The following is a 22,426-nucleotide window of genomic DNA, read 5'->3' on the forward strand; positions in this document are numbered from 1 at the left end:
CATTTTAAATATCAGGCTTCTGAATAATCTGAGAAAAAAGATTTTTGAAGTATTTATATATGTCTCCATTATTGTCAGGACTTGAAGTGATAGAAATTTTACCACTTACTTGCCCTTGCCTCTTCCATAGTCCATATATGATCTTCAGCACATCATCAATATTTGTTTTCTATTACTGTTGTAACAGATTACTACAACTTGGCTGTTTACAACAGCACACAATTTTTTTTTTCCTCACAGTTTCTGTAGGGTCAGAAATCTGAGAAAGGTCTCACTGGATGGAAACCAAGATGTCAACAGGAATCTGTTCCTTATTGCAGGCTCTGGAGAAGAATCCAGTCTAAGCTCGTTCATATTGCTGTCCAATTTCAGTCCATAAAGTTGTAAGATTAATTCCCTTTCTTTGCTTCTGTCAGCCAGAGACACCTTAACTCCTAGAAACCTCTCTTTAGCCCTCGTTGATGGGACTGTTACATCTCAAAACCAGAAACAGCACAGTGAATCCCTCTCATCTCAGGCTTGGGACCTCTCTGTTTTCACCTCGTGTTGTATCCCATTTACCTTTTGCTGCTGTTGCATCTTCGATTCCAACCAAGGAAATTTTTCTCTCTCAAGAGCTTACAGGATAAGATTGGATCCACCCAGATAATCTGAGATAATTTATCTATTCTGAAATTCATTTATCTATTCTGAAATCTAAATTATATTTGCAAAGTCCCTTTTGCCATGTAAGAACATTTTCAAAAGTTTCAGTTTGGACGTGGGCATCTTTGGGGAGTTATTATTAAGCCTGTCACCTCATTTGACTGAGAGGAGGCCCTGAAGGGAAAAGGGAAACATGAAAACAACAACAACAAAAGGAATAGACTATAAAGTGATTTTTAAATTTTTTTCTGAGGCTATTTTCATCAATTTCCTTAATGTGCCTTATGTGTTACAAGCTCATTGCTGCATGAATGTTTTTACTCATGCTCTTTGCTTAGCTGCACACCTCTTTTACGCACTGCCTATCCAAAAAAGGAGAAGAGGGTGTCAGAGGATGAGATGATTGGATGCCATCACAGATGCAATGAATGGACATGAACCTGAGCAAACTTCAGGAGATGGTGAGGGACAGGGAGGCCTGCAGTGCTGCAGTCCATGGGGTAGCACAGAGTTGGACACAACTGGGCGACTGAACAACATTCAAAGCATAATCTATCCTCAGTTTTTAAGAAGACCCTTCTTCCTACAAGAGAGTACCAATATTTATTCAAAGTATTATTGACTTTTTTATTTTTCAGAATCCCTAAGCTTTTAAAAACTGAACCATTAGCATGTACTAATGATGGACTACTATAAATCTCACCACCTCCAAGTAATGTATGTTATGGTTAAGAGCATGGGTTCTATAGCAGAGTGCTTAGATCATATGCCAGATTATTTCCCAGATCTACCACTTAATAGCTGTATACGCTTAAGCAAGTTAATAAATCCCCTTGTGCCTCAGTTTCCTTCTCTGTAAAATAGGAATAATAATAGCAACAGCATGGGTTTAAGTGAGTTACTATACATAGAGTGCTTAGAATAAGTGTCTAGCATATAGCAGGTACTCAGTATATGTTAACTTTGATAACTATTGGAGAAGGAACTGGCAATCCACTCCAGTATTCTTGCCTGGAGAATCCCTCAGATAGAGGAAACTGGTGGGCTACAGTCCATGGGGTTGCAGAATCTAACACAACTGAATTGACTTAGGAGGAGTTGATTACTATTGTTAATACCTGTTTAAGTGATTTGAAAATATATCTAATTTTTAGGTTATATTCAATAAGGCTCCAAGATCCTTAGCTATATATAATTTTCCCCTATATGATTTTGTGTATATGCCAGTAAAATATAGGTGAAAATTAATAAAGGTCACACACATATTGATGTTAATAATAGTCATTGTGTGTGTGTGTATTAATCGCTCAGTCATGTCCAACTCTTTGCAACCCCATGGACTGTAGCCTGCTCAGCTCTTCTGTCCACGGAATTTTCCAGGTAAGAATACTGGAGTGGGTTGTCATTATATACATTTAAACTTATCACAATAAAATGTTCTCTGTGCATTAATTACACTTTGAATGAGAAGTTATACTTACTTGTTTTAAAGTGAGGAAATTTTAATTGATTGTCCTAGACTTCTATTTTCAAACAAAATAAGTGAGCATACACAGATTTTATTTTGGCTTAAATCATTAAAATCACTGCAGCAAAAGATAGGTGACTAGTAGCTGCAATGTAAGGCAGTGTAGAAAGTCCACGAGAAAATAGAAGGAATGTAGATCATACCCTCCCAGGAATCTTAGGTTCGTGAACATTTTAACAACTTTATCTACATTTGTAATAACTGTTTTTTAAGTGATGTGTTCTAAAATGAATTTTATTTCATTCTATTTAGAAAGCTAAACTTTAAGCAAAATATCATTATTAGGAACAATGGCAGAATATGCCACTTGCTCATACATTCAACTATTACATATTGAGTTTAGAGATAGTACCGAAAAAAAAAAAAAAAAAACCTCATATTTTATGGCAAGACAAAAAAATTAAACAGCTTTCTCTGCCCTGTGGCCTCCTCTCTCATGACACTATGCACTGTGTATTCACAGTATGCATCGACCAAATCTCCCCCATTGGCAGAAATACCTGCTCAACCATAAAGCAAACACTCCCCTAGCACCAACAAAACAACTTCTTAAAAAATAGCATTCCTTCTTGATCTTATGAGGACCACATAACACTTAGATCTGGATTGTGTAAACAGTCAATAACACATCATTTAATGTACAGCCCTCTGTCTCAAAAACCTTCAGAACTGTGCCTTGACTTCAAATTGGCACAACAGTTCTTAGAGGTTTCTGAGATGCTCTTCCTTAGTTATTGCTCTCAATCTGGCTGGAATAAAATTTTCCATTTCTCTCATAGATTGATTGATTAATTTTTCATTGAGGTAACTTCAAACACTAATCTTGGAGGCAATGTTAGGGGTGAAACGATTTTATCCTTGTTTTTCAGAGACTCTAAGTGTTGTCCTAAAGGCCACACAGCTTGCTATTGATAACATCCAGATTACAACTCTGTTTTGACACACTTCACCGCCCATAGGGTTTCAGTATAAGGTACTGTTGCTCACTAACTGTCCTAATTTGTTCAGCATCCCCCATCCAGTGTCTAATAAATATTTGTTTCACTTTTTGAGCTTAAGAAACTTGTGTTGAATAACTGAATACATGAAACATATTGTTTATTAGATTATTAGACTATTCATTTGAGAGCGTCCAAAGAAAGAATTTGATAAAATCATGCATTTTAACTAGAACAGTAGCCCTAAAATGCTTTTGGCTTCAAGTAACATAACTACCATCAGTGACATAAACATATGGTTTTATTAATAAATCTTGAAGGACAAGAAGATCAGAGGTTAATTCAGTAGCTCAACCACATCGGACCTCTCAATCGTTTATGATTCTCCTATCTCTTTCCTCACGATCATCCAAAGCTGCTGCAAATCTCAGTCAAAAATAACTGTGTTGAAAGGCAAAGGTGGGAAGGAAATGAAGGGCCCCCTTATGCACCATCCTTTTTAATTAGAGAGGAAATTTTTGTCTAAAGTCCCTCAGCTGTGTTATTCTTACTTTTTTTTTTTTAGCCAGAACAGGGTCACATGCTCAATCCTAAACCAGGTGAAGAAGTATAGGATTTGTATAACTGACTATATCAATTACTAGCCATGCTCTGTGCAGCACACAGCCTTCCCCTAAATGTGAATAAAATCATCATCCTGTTTGCAAAAATGAGAAGAATGGCTAATTGGTAGGTATCCAACAGCTGCAGGTGCTATTTTCTTAGTGTTCTCTCTCTGCCACATACTAGGCAGACTGCTGTACATTTTTTGAACATCTTAGAGATGAAACACACTTTCAATAATGCAATTGCATAGACATCATGAAAAAATACATAACAATGATAATAAGAATTCACACAAGACAATGTAATAGGTATTTTTGTTTTACCCATTCATCAATGAATAAAATAAGATTTAATTACCTCACCTGATATCAGCAAATCTCAGCAGAAAAGCTGGGACTCAAGCTTATGTCTTTCTGACTCTGAAATTGGAGTTCTTAATATCTAAGATACACTATCTAAATGTCACTGGAGGACTGCCATTTATAATAATTGAGATGAATTCTTGTTCCATGCATTTCCCTTCTTTACTTTGTAACAGTTTTAATATCAGCTGCTGCTCCTTTGGAATCAGAATTAATATCTATAAGAACATAATGTTGTGCAAAGTATTCGTGCATTATAAACACCAACATCTAGTTTCTGCCTTCTTGGAGATAGCAAGTCTAACGGGAAAAGACAGCAGGGTGGGTGGGGGTAGGGTGGAGCATTTCACTTTCAAAGTCAAAAGGAAAAAAGAACTGAGCAATATAATTCTCCCTCCCTGTGTCTCTCTCTCCCTCCTTCCATAACTCTCCTTCTCTCTCTTCCCTTTTTCAGACATATACACACACACACAGCTGTATGCATGTGACCTTGACCCATAGACAGCCTTCATAAAATCTAAACATAATGTATGAATCATTGTCTTAGAAATGAATAAACACCCATCTCTCTAGGCTAAAACTATAAATATACTAGTTTTATTAATATCAGCAAATGCCTAGAAAGTGTCTAATAAAAACAAGGTATCTTTCAATCAATGATAGATTAATTAAATTTAATATGGTAGGATTGGAAAAGTCACGGTAACTAATTGCCCTTACAGTCAGTGAATGCCTCTGACTGTGATATATAGTATCACACTTCAGTATTTTAGCTAAGGCTTTTGTTATTAAATTACCTTGAAACCTCAATGTTGGAGGTTATAGAGCTCATTTACTATTTATCTGTATTCTAAGATAGAGGGTCACCTTGTCTTTTAACATTTAGTTCTTATATTTTGCATGTGTCTGCAGCTAATGATATCAACCTTAAAATAATGCAATGATGTTACCTAATGGAACAATAGTAATCAATCCCTACAAATACCTGGAGAAATTAAAAATATGCCCCAAAATTGATTGATTGCCCAAGCTACATCTTATCACCCAGTAGCTAGTAAGCATAATTTAACTACATGATGAGTGCTACCTATCATCTCCTTTCTGGTTTCAAATTTAGCAGTCTAAGAAGAAGCATTGTTCATTTGTTTGTAAAATGTCACTGACATAAACATTAGCCCTTATATAAGGATAAAAAAATCCATCCATCTTCTAAAAGCTCTGTGACTTTCACAGAGAGTCATTATTTACCATCTTCCCCTAAAAGCACTTCTAATGCTGAAGAATTATGCTTGTCCCACACAGATGTGGTTGTGTACAGTTCTCTCTATGCCAGTTCATTGCTGGGATAATATCAAGCATTTATATTAGGGCTTCACAAATATCTTGATGTATCCAGAGGTGAAAAGAAGGACAAAAACCAAAGAGGTAGAAAGCATATCTAATATGTACAAAGTGAAGTACTATCTTAGAGTCTTCAACAAAGTCTATGTTATAAATGAGATCATCTCAGAATAGGAGTATTGGGATGGCAGTAATAGTTTCATGGTATCAGAGGTAAATAAAAACAATTACCAAAAATACTACTGTAATTATTGAATGTCTATTATATGCCAGGCACAGGTACACCAGACATGCAAATCACTTTAAGATAGAAGTGGGCTATCTGCTTCCATAAACAGACAGGATGTGCACATGCTTAGCAGCTCAGCTGTGTCCGAGAAAGCAGAGGAATTGAAGAAAAACAACTACTTCTGCTTCACTGACTATGCTAAAGCCTTTGACTATGTGGATCACAACAAACCATGAAAAATTTTTAAAGAGACAGGAGGACCAGACCATCTTACCTATTTTCTGAGAAAGTTCTAAGGGGGCCAAAAAGCAACAGTTAGAGTGGGACATGGAATAATTGACTGGTTCAAAACTGGGAAAAGAGTACAAAGCTGTATATTGTCACCCTGCTTATTAACTTCTATGAAAAGTATATCACGTGAAATGCTAGGCTGGAGGAATCACATCAAGATTGCCAGGAGAAATAACAGCCCCAGACACACAGATGATACCACTGTAATGGCAGAGACTGAAGAGGAACTAAAGAACCTCTTGATGAGGGTGAAAGAAGAGAGTGAAAATGCTGGCTTGAAAGTCAATATTAAAAAAAAAAAAAACTAAGATCATAGCATTTGGTCCCCTCACTTCATGTCAAATAGAAGGGGCAAAAGTGGAAGCAGTGACAGATTTTCTTTTCTTAGGTTCCAAAATCACTGTGGACAGTGACTGCAGCCATGAAACTATAAGACACTTGTTCCTTGGAAGGAAAGCTATGACAAACCTAGACAGTGTATTAAAAAGCAGAGTGTATTAAAAAGCACTTTGCCAACAAAGATGCATATAGTCAAAGCTATGGTTTTTCCAGTAGTCATGTCTGGATCTGAGAACTGGACCACAAAGAAGGCTGAGAGCCAACTAATTGAAGCTTTTGTACTATGGTGCTAGAGAAGACTCTTGAGAGTCCCTTGGACAGCAAGGACATCAAACTAGGCAATCCTAAAGGAAATCAGCCCTGAATATTCATTGGAAGGACTGACACTGAAGTTGAAGCTCCAATCCTGTGTCCACCTTATGAGAAGAGCTGACTCATTTGAAAAGATACTGATGCTGGAAAAGACTGAAGGCAAAAAAAGAAGAGAGTGGCAGAAAATGAGATGGTTAGATAGTATCACTGATTCAATGGACATGAATTTGAGCAAACTCTGGGAGATAGTAAAGGACAGGGAAGCCTAGCATGCTGCATTCCATGGGGTTGAAAAGAGTCAGATACAACTTAGCAACTGAACAACAATGAGAAAATAATTGTAGCCTGTCATTCTCCTCTGTCCATGGGATTTTCTAGGCAAGAATCCTGGAGTGGGTTGCCATTTCCTACTCCATGGGATCTTCCTGACCAAGGGATGGAACCACCCACATCTCATGTCTCCTGCATTGGCAGGCAGTTTCTTTACCACTGAGACGCTTAGGAAGACCCCAATATGGTGGATAGTAACTACTTGATCCTAGAGTAGGAAATGTCAACCCATTCCAGAATTCCATGGGCAGAGGAGCCTGAGGGCTACCATCCATGGAGTTGCAAAGAGTTGAACATTACTGAGCATGTGAGACCACAACCACCACTAACCACTTTATATTCTGTGGCCATACCATATGGTCTTTATCTCAACTGCTTTTTTTCTACCCTTGTAAAGGGAAGCAACCAGTCGCTACAAATGGGTATGACTGTATTCAAAGAACTTGGTATTGGGCCAAAATTTACGTTACATTTTCATTTACACAAGTTTGAAATATTTCATAAATTCAATTGTGATTCCTTCATTAACCTATGTATTTAGAACTAGCTGTGTTATTTGTAAATGTTTTGAGGTTTTCCAAGTCATCTTATTGATTTCTAATTCCTATGGGATAAGAGAACATACTGTATATGATTTGAAATTATTTTTATTATATGTGTCAAGTGTATAGCATTTTAATTCAACACCTGTATATATCACAAAATGATCATTACCACAAGACTAGTTACCACCTATCACCATTCAGCTGACCCCTTTAACCCACTTCACCCAATCTCAAATCCCTTCTCCCTGACAATCACTAATCTATTCTCTGTATCTATGGATTTGGTTTCATCTTGTTTATTCATTTGTATTATTTATTTTTTTATTCTACATATGAGTGAAATAATATGCTGTTTGTATTTTTTTCAATGAACATATTTCACTTAGCCTAATACTTTCAAGTTATCTATGTTGCCCACTATGGTTGGATTTCATTTTATAAACAACTGAACAGTATCCCATTGTATACAGATTTTTTTTTTTTCCTTTCATCACTTTAACTACATCCTGATACTCCTTTCTGGCCTGCAGAAGTTCTGCTGAAAGATCAGTTGTTAACCTTATGGGGATTCCCTTTTATGTTATTTGTTGATTTCCATTGCTGCTGTAAAATTTTTTTTCTTTGTGTTTAATTTTTGCTACTTTGCTTAATATGTGTCTTGACATGTTACTTTGGGCTTACACTGTATAGAACTCTCTGGGCTTCCTGGAGTTGGATACCTACTTCCTTTCCCATGTTAGGGAATTTTTCAAATAAAATCTCTTCAAATAGTTTCTCATACCCTTTATTTTTCTCTTCTTCTTCAGATGCCTATAATTTGAATGTTGGTGCATTTAATGTTGCAGTGGTCTCTGAGACAATCTGCATTTATTTTCACTTTTTTTCTTTATTCTGCTCTGCTCCAGTTATTTCTACCATTATAAATTTCAGCTCACTTATCTACTCTTCTGCCTCAGTTATTTTGCTATTGGTTCCCTCTAGTGTATTTTTCATTTGAGTTACATTGTTCATTGTTGACTGTTCCTTAGTTCTTCTTGGTCCTTGTTAAATATTTCTTGTATCTTCTCAATTCTTGCTTCCATTTAATTTATCTGTGCCTCCATTTTATCCCTTAGGTTTTGAATCATCTTTACTACCATGACTCTGAATTCTTCTTCAGGTAGACTTTCCATTTTCTTTTTGCTTGTTCTGATGGTTTTCTTTTATTTTTTTAACCACACTCCTTCATTTGCTGCATGTTTCTCTGTATTTTCCTTTTGTTTAATTTATTGTTTTGGGGGTCTCCTTTCTGCAGACTGCAAGGTCATAGCTCCTCTTACTTATGGAGTTTGTTCCCCGTGGGTAGGGTTGGACAGTTTTCCTGGTAGCTAGGATCGGTACCTATGTTCTGGCTGCTGGAGCTAGCTCTTATCTTTCTAAAAGGCAGTATCACACCCAGTGTTATGTTATGGGGTGTCTGTGAGCTTGGTATGACTTTCAGCAGCCTGTATGCTAATGGGTAGGCTTGTGTTCATGTTCTGCTAGTTGTTTGGTGTGAGACATCAAGCATAGGAGATTGCTGACGTTTGGGTGGGGCCAGGTCTTAGTGAGTGTTGAAATGGAGGCCTTTGAGAGAGCTTTTGCTGATGAGTATTCTATGAGGTCAGGAGTTCTCTGGTGTTTCAATATCCTGTACTCTGATCTTCCACCTTAGAGCTTCAGGCCTGATCACTTTCTGGAGCACCAAGTCTCCATAAGCCACACAGCATAGAAGGGGAAAAGAAAGAAATAAAAAAGAAAACAAGATAAATAAATAAATAAGAAAGAGAAAAAATTCAAACAAACATACAAACAAAAACAACCAACAGAAAAGCCCCAAGACAAATGGTAAAAACAATATTAATCAGACAGGAACACATAAAGAAACACAAACTTACACTCACAAGAAGAAGAAAAGAAGAAAAAATAAAGAGAGGAAGTAAAACAGAAGACAGCAATCAAACCAATAAATCCATAAATGAAAATAAACACTAAAAACTAGAGTAGCAAAAACAAAACTAGAAACATGGGAGGAAATGCAATATAATGGAAAGTTAGTGTAGAAATAGGAGAAAATAAATAAAATTAATTTAAAAATAAAGGGATTAAAAAGAAGAAAAAGTAAGTAAAATAAAAATTAAAGGATTAATAAAATGCAGCAACAATTTAACAAAACAAAAAAGCATGTATGTATAGAGTGGTAGGAAGAATATTTGCCTGTGACATCAGTTGTCCTTGTCACACAGTGAGCTCTAACCAATCTGCCTACTCAGAAAGTCCTCCAGTGCTTTTCAGAAGGTCTCTGGGCTTGCTGTGGGCACCTTGGGGTCAGTTCTGAATCAGATCTGGCCTTAGTCCAGCTTGTGAAAGTGAAAGTGGCTCAATTGTATACAACTCTTTGCGACACCATGGACTATACAGTCCATGGAATTCTCCAGGCCATAATATTGTAGTGGGTAGCCTTTCTCTTCTCCAGGGGATCTTGGACTTGCTTCCAAAGTTCACATTTGCTCCCAAGGTCCACAGTCTTAAGCTAATTGCAGGGACTTAATCTGCTGCGCCTGCAGTTGCAGGAGTGGATTCCGTTCCTCTTCTTTGGTCATGCAGCCCTTGGTACTTCACTTTGGTTTTGGCCCTGCCTCTGCTTGTAGGCCATCCTTCAGCATTTGTTCCCTGCCCATACCAGAGGAGGTGAAGGCCGAGGCTTATTAGAGCTCACTTGCTCAGTGGCACTGGGGAGAGGAAGGGTATGGCAGCCACAGTTGGGATGGGCAGTGGCTATATAGACTTCTGGAAGTCCCTACAGTCAGAGGTGGGCCGTGTACTCCCCCAGGCTGTGGGTTCCTTGGAAGAGCCAAGCTGCAGAGGCTCCCAGGAAGTTGTAGGTGGTGACCTGTGCCTGTTCACAGCTTCATGGCCACTGCAGCAGCCATCACACCCACCTCTGGGGTCACAGACCCCAGGCCCACCTCCCCCCCAATTTCTGGCATTTGTGTCAGCCTTGGCTGTGGCACGTCCACAAGCAGCCAGACCATCCTTCCTATGGCACTCGTGAAGGCAGGGTCTGCAGAGTTAGAGGGTCCCCACGACAATGGTCTCTTGCCTTTCTGGCAAGTCCAGGCTTTTCCCTGGCCTCCCTCAGCTGTGTTATACTAGCCTGTTCAGAATACTTTCATGTCAGTCAATCTCAGTCCTCTCCCTAGGGTCTGGCCCCCAAAGCCTGAGACTCAGCACCCAGACCTCACTCGCCATGGAAGACCTGCACACCACATCTTGACTGAAGTGCTGGTTGGCAACAATATCTACGATGAATTCTCTCCATTTTGCAGTTTGCCTTCCGAGAACCTGTTGCTGCATTCCCTTCTGAGGTTCCGAAGCTCCCCACTGTCCTCACCCTGATGGGGTGTCTGAGTGTGCAAAAACTTTGCCTCCTTCATAGCTCCTTCCTTGAGATGTACCACCCGTCTGGTTTCCTTTGTCTCCACTCCCTCCTGCCCCCCTCCGTTTTTCTTACTGCTCTTTCCCTACTGCTTTATATGGAGATTATCTTGCCTTTTTTGGAAGTCTGAGGTCTTCTGACAGCATTCAACAGGTATTCTGTAGAAGTTGTTCCACATGCAGCTGTATTTTTTATGTATTATGGGAAGAAGATGACCCTCATGTCTTACTCCTCTGCCATCTTCAACTCTTCCTCTGTTCTACATATAAACCACATTTTCTTATCCATTCATCCATTGACAGATGATTAGGTTGTTTCTATATTTTGACTAGTGCAAATTATGCTGCAATGAAGATAGAGGTGTATCTATCTTTTGAATTGGTGTTTTTTTATTCCTTTGAAATATACCCAGAAGTGGAATAGCTGGGCCATATGGTACTTAAATTTCTAATATTTTGAGGAAATTTTGTACTGTTTTTAAAAGTGACTGCACCAATTTACAGTCCCACCAACATCATTTGAGGGTTTCCTTTTCTCCACATTCTTGTTTTTGTTTTGTTTTGTGTTTGTCTAGAACTTATTATATCTCTAGGAAGTTCCTGTCCAATAGGAGCATTCATGATCATAAAAAGTGCAAAGTTGCCCAATTTTTGGAATGTGAATTCAGGGCTCTACATTTACCTTACTTTATTTTATTTTACTGGTTTTGGGCCATTGTTTAGTAACTTTTTCTAAATACATATCAAAATGCCTAGGAGTCATCAATAAAATGACTAAACTTACATTGTATGAATGAGATAATTTCAAATATTGTTTTTTAACATTCACTATTTTCCCTCCTAATTGTATTCCTATAGAAGAAATAGCTTATAATTATACTCACGACCAAAATTATCTATAGAAAATTAGTAGTTTAGACCAAGACATACCAATTCAGACTTTTTCCTAGGTTGTCACTAATTCTTGTCATATTATTTAAGCATTGCTGCAAAATACATACCTTGTCTCTCTTTTTCTAAGTTATGTGTGTGTGCATGTATGTGTATTTTCATTGAATAAATATATATATGTAGGGTCATTGAGTATATATATATATATAATATATAATATGTCTACTATGCCTTGCTGTACACTAGAGATTAATAACCTAAAAGTTAAATTTTTAATAACCTAGTGACAAAACTGATAGCTCAGTTTGTAAAGAATCCACTTGCAATGCAGGAGACCCTGGTTTGATTCCTAGGTCGGGAAGATCCACTGGAGAAGGGATAGGCTACCCACTTCAGTATTCTTGGGCTTCCCTGTGGCTCAGCTGGTAAAGAATCAGCCTGCAATGTGGGAGACCTGGGTTCAGTCCCTGGGTTGTGAAGATCCCTTGGAGAAGGAAAGGCTACCCACTCCAGTATTCTGGCCTGGAGAATTCCATGGACTGTATAATCCACGGGGTTGCAAAGAGTCGGACACGACTGAGTGACTTTCACTTTCACAAAACAAGAATTATATGATTCCACTCATAAGAGGTGACTAACGTAGTCAAATTCATAGAAACACAATGTAGAATGGTAGTTTACCAAGTGCTGGGTGGAGGGAGTAGAAAGGGAGTTGTTGTCTAACAGATATAGAGTTTCAGTTTTGCAAGACGATAAAGTTCTGAAAATCTGTCTCGTAACTACATGAATAAACTTAGCACCAAGGAACTGAAAACTCAAAAACTAGTTAACATGGTAAAAAACAAATAATAGGGTAAATATATGTGCATATAAACATGGACAATAACCATATAAATAAATCCCATTGAGGGTGGGCATTTTTTTCTGTTTTGTTCACTAATGTAGGATCCACATCCAGAAAAGCACAAAGATACGGTAGGGGCTCAATAAATAAATTTTGAGTTATAAACATATTTCTTAGCACCAAAAAAGGTACAAAATAATATATGCCAATCTTTATTTAGCTTGTGTGAGTGTATCTGTGTTTGTATTTGTATAAATGCACACACACATACATAGACTACTCTATTATAATCAGAATAGAATAGATTATGCTGCTGTAACATTCATAAATAAAAGGTGTTATTTCTAAAAAAAAAAAAAAGTTATGTTTTCTAGAATTTTTGTGTAGCTCAGGGTTCCTCACCTCCAGAAGTGTGAGAAATAAATATTTGTGTTTTAAGCCACACAATCTGTGGTATTTTATTATCACAGCCTGAACTAAGACATATGGCAAGCTACCTAAGATCTTGTTTCAAAACGTCATTAAGAATCACACCGATGATATTCTTGAAAAATTACCATGGTGGCTTCTCCAGTGTAGACCATGGCTAAAAATGGGAGATAATGTCATTGCAATGAGTTCCATGAGAATCATGAAGTCCAGAGCTGACACCAAATAGCCACACCTAGCAGGCAAGATAATGAAGCTACTGGTGTCATAACGGAGAGCAAGGGTAGAGCAGTAATCAGAACTCTGTTGGTAGGCAGGCATGTCTGGTGGTTTCTAAAATCAACCTAGATAAAAAGCTCAAGAATGTTTCACTGTTTCAATATATATGAAAAACCTATAGATCAGATCAACAAGGCCTGATTTCAGCAATCAAAATAGAGAACTAGAACCTTTAAGTCAGTTCAAAGACTCAGAGCTCCTTGAATGAAGAAAACGGGCACCCTTCAGAAAGAAATAAGCAATAACATCACAAGTGCTTGCTATAAGTTTTGTTTGACAAAAGACCTTGCTGCTATTAACCAAGAAAGCTGTGGATTTAGAAAAGAGAAATGTCCAGACTTTTCAGGATTTACTTGAACCAGGCTCTGTATTACTTTTATATTGCCACCATAACAAGTTATACGAACTTACGATTTTAGAAGTCAGAAGTCTGAAATGGGTCTTATTGGGCTAAAATCAAGATGTAAGTGGAACTTCCTACTTTTTTGGAAGCTCTGGGGAGAATATGATTTCTTGTCTTTGCAGCTTCTAGAAGCTGCCTACACTTCTTGGTTCCTGGGCCCACTTCTGTACCTTCAAAACCAACAAAATTGGTCAAGTGGTTCATACCACTCTCACACAACTGTCTGATTCTTTCCTCTGCTTATTATTCTATTACTTCTACTATTTTCCTATTTCTACTTAGGACCCATGTGATTACATTGGGCCCTCTGGATATTCCAGTATAATCTTCCTGTATCAAGGTCAGTTAATTAGAAACCTTTATTCTGTCTACAATGTTATTTATTTTTTTTTAACACATTCAAAGGTTCTAGAAAGACATGAGCAACTTTTTAAAATTTTTTTGGCAGTGGAGGAAGAGGGGGGAACATTATTCTACCACCAAGTTGTAAACTAACCATTTCTGGCCACATCAAATATTATGGTGATCCAGCAGTGGATGTGGGAATTTATGAAGGTCAGTAATAGAGTCTGGTCTTAAAGTGATCTTAGCAGACCAGCTAAGTCATGACACTGGTTTCCTAACCCATGAAGTATGTGTTATCTGAAAAGAAAAGGGAGTTTGGGATTGATATATTCATACTGGTATATTTAAAATAGATAACCAACAAGCACTTACTGTATTGTATACAGAACTGTGTCCAATATTCTGTAATAACTCAATGGGAAAAGAATTTGAAAAAGAATAGATGCATGTATATGGATAACTGAATCAATTTGCTTTTCACCCAAACTCATATGACATTGTTAATCAACTATACTCCAATATAAAATAAAAGTTAAAGAAAAAATGAAAACTTCTGAAACTATACTTCCAAACCCAAGTAATAATGAAAAACAATGCCCCATTTTTGGGAGAACTATAAAGATTAGAGTTAACATTAAGGACTTGAAAGATGCACAGGTGAAATAACCTCTTATGTCCATTATTTAATGTGCTTCTTTGATCTAAGGAAAGAAGAAAAGGGCCTTACATTTGCTGGTTCAAATTTAGTCTCTACTGAAACAAAGCAACACATGCTTTGGTTCAATTAAAACAGACATACACATACACATTTACTTTACATATATTTGATTTACATTTATATACATGACAGTCAACACAAATTAAATAATATGTAGAATAGACACATTTTTCTTTTCTTTTTTTTTTTTCTTTTTTTTTTTTTTTTTTTTTGGTGTTAGTAAACATTATAGTTTCATCCAGGCATTACTGGATATCAACACCAGGTTACGAAGATGGAACTTCTACATTTCACCCACTGAAGTTGTCAGCCATTTATTCCAATTTAGAATTTAAAAAAAAAAAAAAAGTCCAAAGCAAAGTAATTCCTCAGAGTTCTGAATACACTGGATATACTAAGTAGATTTAGCTCTCTATGTAAGTTACAAAGTGAAGTCAGGACTTACACAGTTGTCTCTTTTTCCCCAGTGGTTCTAGAAGACTCTTGGGGATGGGGCTGGGAAAGAATTTCCATTCAAAGTGGAAATATAAATTTAAACTCTTAGTTATATCATTTAACTCTCCTTTCATGTAAGATTTTGAAACCAAAACATCTTATTGCTGATAGAAACTCATCAATTGGTTTCACAGTTTGGGCTCCTGAGACAAACAACTCATGATTAAATGGTGTGAGCATTTTCCTTGTAATGTTAAATAAAACAATTCCAGCAATGAAATTAGCAACATTTGTCAGTAGTTTGCATGAGACTATTCTTCTTGCATGTATAAAAAGTGGAAACAGTAGTAAAATTACAGGGCAAACCATAGCTTGAGAACAGCTTAACATAACCACAGTTTTAACAGTTATTAATACAAGTGTTAGGGCATAATATAAGCAAAGATTTGATGCCCAAAAGGCATTCTTACAATAATATTTAATATCTGCCTGGGGTTAAAATAAAGTGATATAGAGTATTAGATTTATTATTCCCCAAAACATCAACTGCCAGAGGATGTTTACCAAAGAAATTGTCCACTCTTAAATCTTGAAGTTGTAGAACAAATAAACCCCTAGGATGACAGAATAAGATCATTTCACATATGCAGTTTTCAAAGATTTCTTTATACTTTTGAATGTCTAAGATAAATATTCCAGTATTTCTCACCTTACATTGTTTCACTTTTCCCATAAACATTTTACAGATGCTAATGTGATTGATAGTCACCCTTAAAATAAATGTTGAATTTCAAAAAGGCTACATCATAAGAATGATGTAACTCAAAATAATCACAAATATCTGGAAGTGGACTTCAGTGTATTAGCACAACACACTCCCACTTTGAGACAACCATTTCAATTGTGTCTAAAAGTCTTTTTAAAAAGAAATCTAAGTTTACAAAGGGGAGCTTAAAATTTGCAAACTATTTTGATAGCACTAAGACTTAAATTTATTTAAATAAAATATATGTAACTAGTAACACTTCGCTTTTGTTCACCTTGCTTACCTCCGGGCATGAAACCAACTTTTGGTAAAAATAAAAAATGCATAGCCTAGAGAAATGCATATTGTGCAGTCAAAGAGGATTAAGACAGATAAGAACTATCCTGGCTCCTAAGGTCTACCTTCCTCACTTGTAGCAGCCAGAGGGAAAGAAATGTAAAGCTATCATCAATGACTACTGTGACTTTCATATAGTTTGTTGGTACTGTTCCTGCCTACCTAGGGCCACTATTTAGCTCCAATCATTAGGCTGAGCAATGCAGTTCTGAACCTACAATAAGCAAACTAGAAATATCTGGTTGTCTCTAGCTGGATACAGAGCCCAGAAAAATTCTACTCTGAGGTGATACAGGTTTAAACATTTGAGAAGGCAAGTTTGGAAAGGTGAGAAAATTTACAGAATGGAACATATGGCTACAGATTAGATGAAGACTTGGCTTGGTAATAGAGACTGCATTTATGAACCAGCCCTAAGTGAATATAGTTCAGGTCTTTTGCTTTATTGGCACTAGATGGCTAAACACCTTGTTTTTCCTCCAATACCCATCACTATCAGATAACAGTAAAACCACCTTAAAGTTAAATTTTTAGAATGAGATAATTCTTCACTATTGCTTTGATCAGGTTTGGAAGTAACTCCCCCTTCTTAATTTGGACCTGAACAAGTGACTTAAACTTCTAAACTTCTAATTCCTCACATGGACGGATAATAGTTATCTAAGGATTAAAATAACATCTACCATCTGCCTTGCACAGTGTTTGGTATATGTGCATTCCATATGGGGTAATTATCTTTATCACCTGCACACATAATTTTATTAAAGTAATGGCACTTGTGGTTTAATATATGTCATTAGTGGTAACTCAGTCAATCAAACTGCATATAACTTCCTTCCTACACATTATGTTCTTTAGCATCTCATCCTTTAGCAAATCTACTGCCAACTACAAACTGGCACTTACCAATGGCACTGCCTTTGAACAAAGGTATGTGCCATGAACCCAATGCTGCTATAGCCTTTGACCTTCAACAACCCCTGAGGGGGTTAAGGGTGGAGTGAGGCACTCTGTGCTGCAGGGAATCTGGTGGAACAGGTCTTTAGATAGTTGGATGTTTTTAGGAACAGATTTTATGACCTCCTCCTTGCATCTTCTCATATCTAGAGAAGCACTAAATCCCTTCATGGTGACATCAGATCCTTAGGACTAATAAAAAAAAAAAAAAAAAAAAACTTTTGTAAAATGAGTACTTCATGGTATTGAAACTTCCTTCACCAAAACCTTAAATATTGACCTTAACTACCGCTGCTTTGGGTTTCCCTCGTAACTCAGTCGGTAAAGAATCTGCCTGCAATGCAGGAGACCTTGATTCAATTCCTGCGTTGGGAAGATCCCCTAGAGAAGGAAATGGCGATCCACTCCAGTATCCTTGCCTGGAAAATCCCATGGACAGAGGAGCCTGGCGGGCTACAGTCCACAGAGTTGCAAGAGTCAGACACGACTTAGCGACTAAACCACAACCATTGCTGCTTTGGAGCAGTCTCTCAGAGCTATCTGAGATGCTGCCTCCCGGGCTGCAGCCCTCACTGTGCCACAAATAAAACTTAACTCACAACTCTAAAGTTGTACATCTGTTTTGAGTCATCATAAGCATTCAGTTAAGTAGTCTCTCAGTTGTGTCTGACTCTTTGTGGCAAGCCAGGCTTCCTTGTCCATTGCCAACTCCTGGAGATTGCTCAAACTCATGTCCATTGAGTCAGTGATGCCATCCAATCATCTCATCCTCTGTCATCCCCTTCTCATCCTGCCTTCAATCTTTCTCAGCCTCAGTCTTTTCCAAGGAGTCAGTTCTTCATATCAGGTGGCCAAAGTATTGGAGCTTCAGTATCAGTCCTTCAAATGAATATTCAGGACTTACTTCCATTAGGATTGACTGGTTGGATCTTCTTGCAGTCCAAAAAACTCTTAAGAGTCTTCTCCAACCCTACTTTTTGAAAGCATCACTTCTTCGACACTCAGCTTTCTTTATGGTCCAACACTCATATCCATACATGACTACTGAAAAATCCATAGCTTTGAATAGACGGACCTTTGTTGGCAAATTGATGTCTCTGGTTTTCAATATGCTGTCTAGGTCGGTCATAGCTTTTCTTCCAAGGAGTAAGTGTCTTTTCATTTCATGGCTACAGTCATCATCTGCAGTGACTTTGGAGCCCAAGAAAATAAGGTCTGTCACTGTTTCCATTGTTTCCCCATATCTGCTTGCCATGAAGTGATGGGACCAGAGGCCATGATCTTTGTTTATTGAATGTTGAGTTTTAAGCCAGCTTTTTCACTCTCCTCTTTCACTTTCATCAAGAGGATCTTCAGTCCCTCTTTGCTTTCTGCCATAAGGGTTATTGATCTCCAGAGGAGGGAAATTCAATTCAGGGCATATCTGAGGTTATTGATATTTCTCCCAGAAATCTTGATTCCAGCTTATGCCTCAGCCACCCTGGCATTTTGCATGATGTACTCTGCATAGAAGTTAAATAACCAGGGTGACAATATATGCCGTTGATGTACCCCTTTCCCAATTTGGAACCATTCTGTTGATCCATGTCCAGTTCTAACTGTTGCTTCTTGATGTGCATACAAATTTCTCAAGAGAAATCTGGTATTCCCATCTCTTGAAGAATTTTCCACACTTTGTTGTGATCTACACAGTTGAAGTCTTTGGCTTTGTCAATAAAGCAGAAGTCAATAAACCACAAATGGTAGAACAATTATACCAAAGAAATTCTCTTTGGTTAAGAAAGTTCTAGGACCCACAACAGATTTCCCTACCTGGGGATCTGTCAAAGGGACTGAGAACCCCCAGGGGATTTGACTTTGGAGGCCAGTGGAATTTGATTACAGAAATTCCACAGGACTGGGGAAACAGACTCTTGGAGGGCACAAACAAAACCTTGTGCGCCCCAGGAGCCAGGAGAAAGGAGCAGTGTCCTCATAAGAGACTGAGTCAGACTTGCCTGTGAAAGGTTGTTGCTGAGCCATGAAAGAAGCCAGGATTTTTGGCCTCCAGAGGAGAGGGATTCAATTCAGGGCCAGTGACAAGGCTTGATCACTCAGAGCTTTTGTGTAATAAAGTTTCATTAAGGTATAAAAGAGATAGATAAAGCTTCTTACATAGACATCAGAATGGGGCAGAAAGAGTGCACCCCTGCTAGTCTTTAGCAGGAAGTTATATACCTACTAGTAGGCTGCTAATGAGAGAAAGGAAATGTCTCAAAACTCAGAGAGTGACCAGGCCCCTCACACACAGCATGCATTTTGAGTTAACATTGGCACAAGGTGAGTCATCTGGGCCATAAAATGATTGACATTAATCTTTAAGAAAGACAGGTTTCCAAGCAAATACATAGCCTCATTAACTTAGGTTAAGAGAACATCTGTGTGAGTAAAACATACTGGTTTGCTGAGTAAGACATACTGGTTTGTCAAGTTAGTCATGTATGGATGTGAGAGTTTGTCTATAAAGAAAGCTGAGTGCTGAAGAATTGATGCTTTTAAACTGTGGTGTAGGAGAAGACTCTTGAGAGTCCCTGGGACTGCAAGGAGATCCAACCAGTCCATCATAAAGGAAATCCAACCTAAATATTCATTGGAAGGACTGACACTGAAGCTGAAGTTCCAATACTTTGGTCACCTGATGTGAAGAGTTGACTCATTGGAAAAGACCCTGATGCTGGGAAAGATTAAAGACAGGAGAAGAAGGGGAGGACAGACAATGAGATGATTGGATGGCATCACCGACTCCATGGACATGTGTTTGAACAAGCTAAGGAGTTGATGATGGACAGGGAAGCCTGGCACGCTGCAGTCCATGATGTCACAAAAAGTCAGACTCTAATTGAGCAACTGAACTGAACTGATTGGGCTTGGAAAGTCATTACTAAGATCTGATAGAAATTAATAATGAGGAAATCATCCCAAGGCAGAAATCATAATGGAAAAAATTATCAAACTGAAAACAGTAACATAAAAATCATAATACATTACATCCAAACTTAAATAATTCCAGGAATGTGAAGTTGGACTGTTAATTTTTTTATGATCTCAATACATTTAGAAATATTTAATAAAATTCAAATTTTGGTAAACTGAAATGGAAGGAAACTGCTTAATCTGATTAAATTTCTATACAAGTAAAATCCTATAGAAAATATCATAAAAAAATCATAAAAATTAGTGTTTCTCTTGAGATCTAGAAAAAAGCAAGGCTACTCTATACATTACTATTTTTAGTTAATTTAGTTTTGTGGGTTCTAAGCAGTAAAATAAAATGAGAAAGATAAATAAAAGTTGTTGAGCTTGAAAGACAAAGCAAAGTATCTTACTATTCACAGATAAAATGATTGTATACATTGACAATCTAGAAAAATATTTAGACTATTAGTATTCCTAAGATTTAGAAAAATGCAGGATATATTTAAATATAACATAAAATCAACTATATTTGTATATACCAGAAAAAACACAATGTTGTCTTTAAATGATTTAAATAAGATAAAATGTCAAGTATCTAGGAATAAACATAACAGAAGATGCAGAAAGCTCTATTAAGAAAACTATAAACCTATATAGATAGAAATAAAAGAAGCCCCTAGAACAGTAGGTTACAGTATGTTCATGTATATTAGACCTAATTTTTTAAAGCTGCCCATTCCCCCCCCCCCCCAGGTTTTACAGATATAATATATTTCCCAATAGCATAGTGTGTGTGTGTGTGTGCGCGCGCACGTGTGTGTGTGTGTGTTTGAAGAACAGGAGAAGCTAAATCTGACTTTTAAATAGAAAGTTTCAGAGCCAAAACCTGCAAAGAAATCCTTGGGGGAAAAAAACAAACAAGTAGTACAAATTACATTTCCAGATATTGAGACTTATAAAGCTATATAAGTAAGTGTGCTATTGGAACAGGTATAAAAGAATGGAATAGAATGGAATAGAATACAACATAACATAATAAACAGAATAGAATAGAACATAGCCTAGATAATGAGTCTTGGGAATATTTAAACGAACATTAGTTTTAATAACAGCAGCACTGCAGGGTAATGGAGACAGGATAGTATTTTTAACATGTGATTCTGGGAAATTAGTTATTCTAAAATAGAAAAAAAATTGAACCTTTACTTCACAGTCTACATAAAAATTTCCATGGAGATTATGAATATTATATTATGAATAAGACAGAAGTGATAAAATCCTTCAGAAAAGTAATATGAAAAAAACTTCATATTCTTGTATAGGAAATAGTTTTTAAAATAAGTTACAGAAAGCACTGACTATAAGGGGGGAAAAGATAAATGGATCATGTTAAAAATAACCTAAATCAAATCTCTAATGATTATACAGTGGAAGTGAGAAACAGATTTAAGGGACTAGATCTGATAGACACAGTTCCTGATGAACTATGTACAGAGCTTCATGACATTGTACAGGAGACAGGGAGCAAGACCATTCCCAAGAAAAAGAAATGCAAAAAAGCAAAATGGCTGTCTGAGGAGGCCTTACAAATAGCTTGGAAAAGAAGAGAAGCAAAAAGCAAAGGAGAAAAGGAAGGATATATACATTTGAATGCAGAGTTCCAAAGAATAGCAAGGAGAGATGAGAAAGCCATCCTCAGTGATCAGTGCAAAGAAATAGAGGAAAACAATAGAATGGGAAAGACTAGAGATCTCATCAAGAAAATTAGAGATACCGAGGGAACATTCCATGCAAAGATGGGCTTGATAAAGGACAGAAATGGTATGGACCTAACAGAAGCAGAAGATATTAAGAAGAGGTGGCAAGAATATACAGAAAATCTGTACAAAAAAAGATCTTCACAACCCATATAATCACAGTGGTGTGATCACTCACCTAGAGCCAGGCATCCTGGAATGTGAAGCCAAGTGGGCCTTGGGAAACATGACTAAGAACAAAGCTAGTGGAGATGATGGAATTCCAGTTGAGCTATTTCAAATCCTGAAAGATGATGCTGTGAAAGTGCTGCACTCAATATGCCAGCAAATTTGGAAACCTCAGCAGTGGCCACAGGATTGGAAAAGGTCAGTTTTCATCCCAATCCCAA

At 37.2% G+C, this 22,426-nt stretch overlaps 1 long non-coding RNA gene across 1 annotated transcript; it reads left to right on the plus strand.

The window, feature by feature from the left end:
- The first annotated feature begins 327 nt into the window (after positions 1 to 327).
- Positions 328 to 19,560, plus strand: LOC122696182. The gene is made up of 3 exons (XR_006341703.1): positions 328 to 338; positions 12,266 to 12,271; positions 19,396 to 19,560. It is a non-coding gene; the product is annotated as an uncharacterized LOC122696182 (long non-coding RNA).
- The last annotated feature ends 2,866 nt before the right edge of the window (positions 19,561 to 22,426 follow it).

Source organism: Cervus elaphus, chromosome 6 (assembly GCF_910594005.1).
Source record: "Cervus elaphus chromosome 6, mCerEla1.1, whole genome shotgun sequence".
NCBI classification, from domain to species: domain Eukaryota; kingdom Metazoa; phylum Chordata; class Mammalia; order Artiodactyla; family Cervidae; genus Cervus; species Cervus elaphus.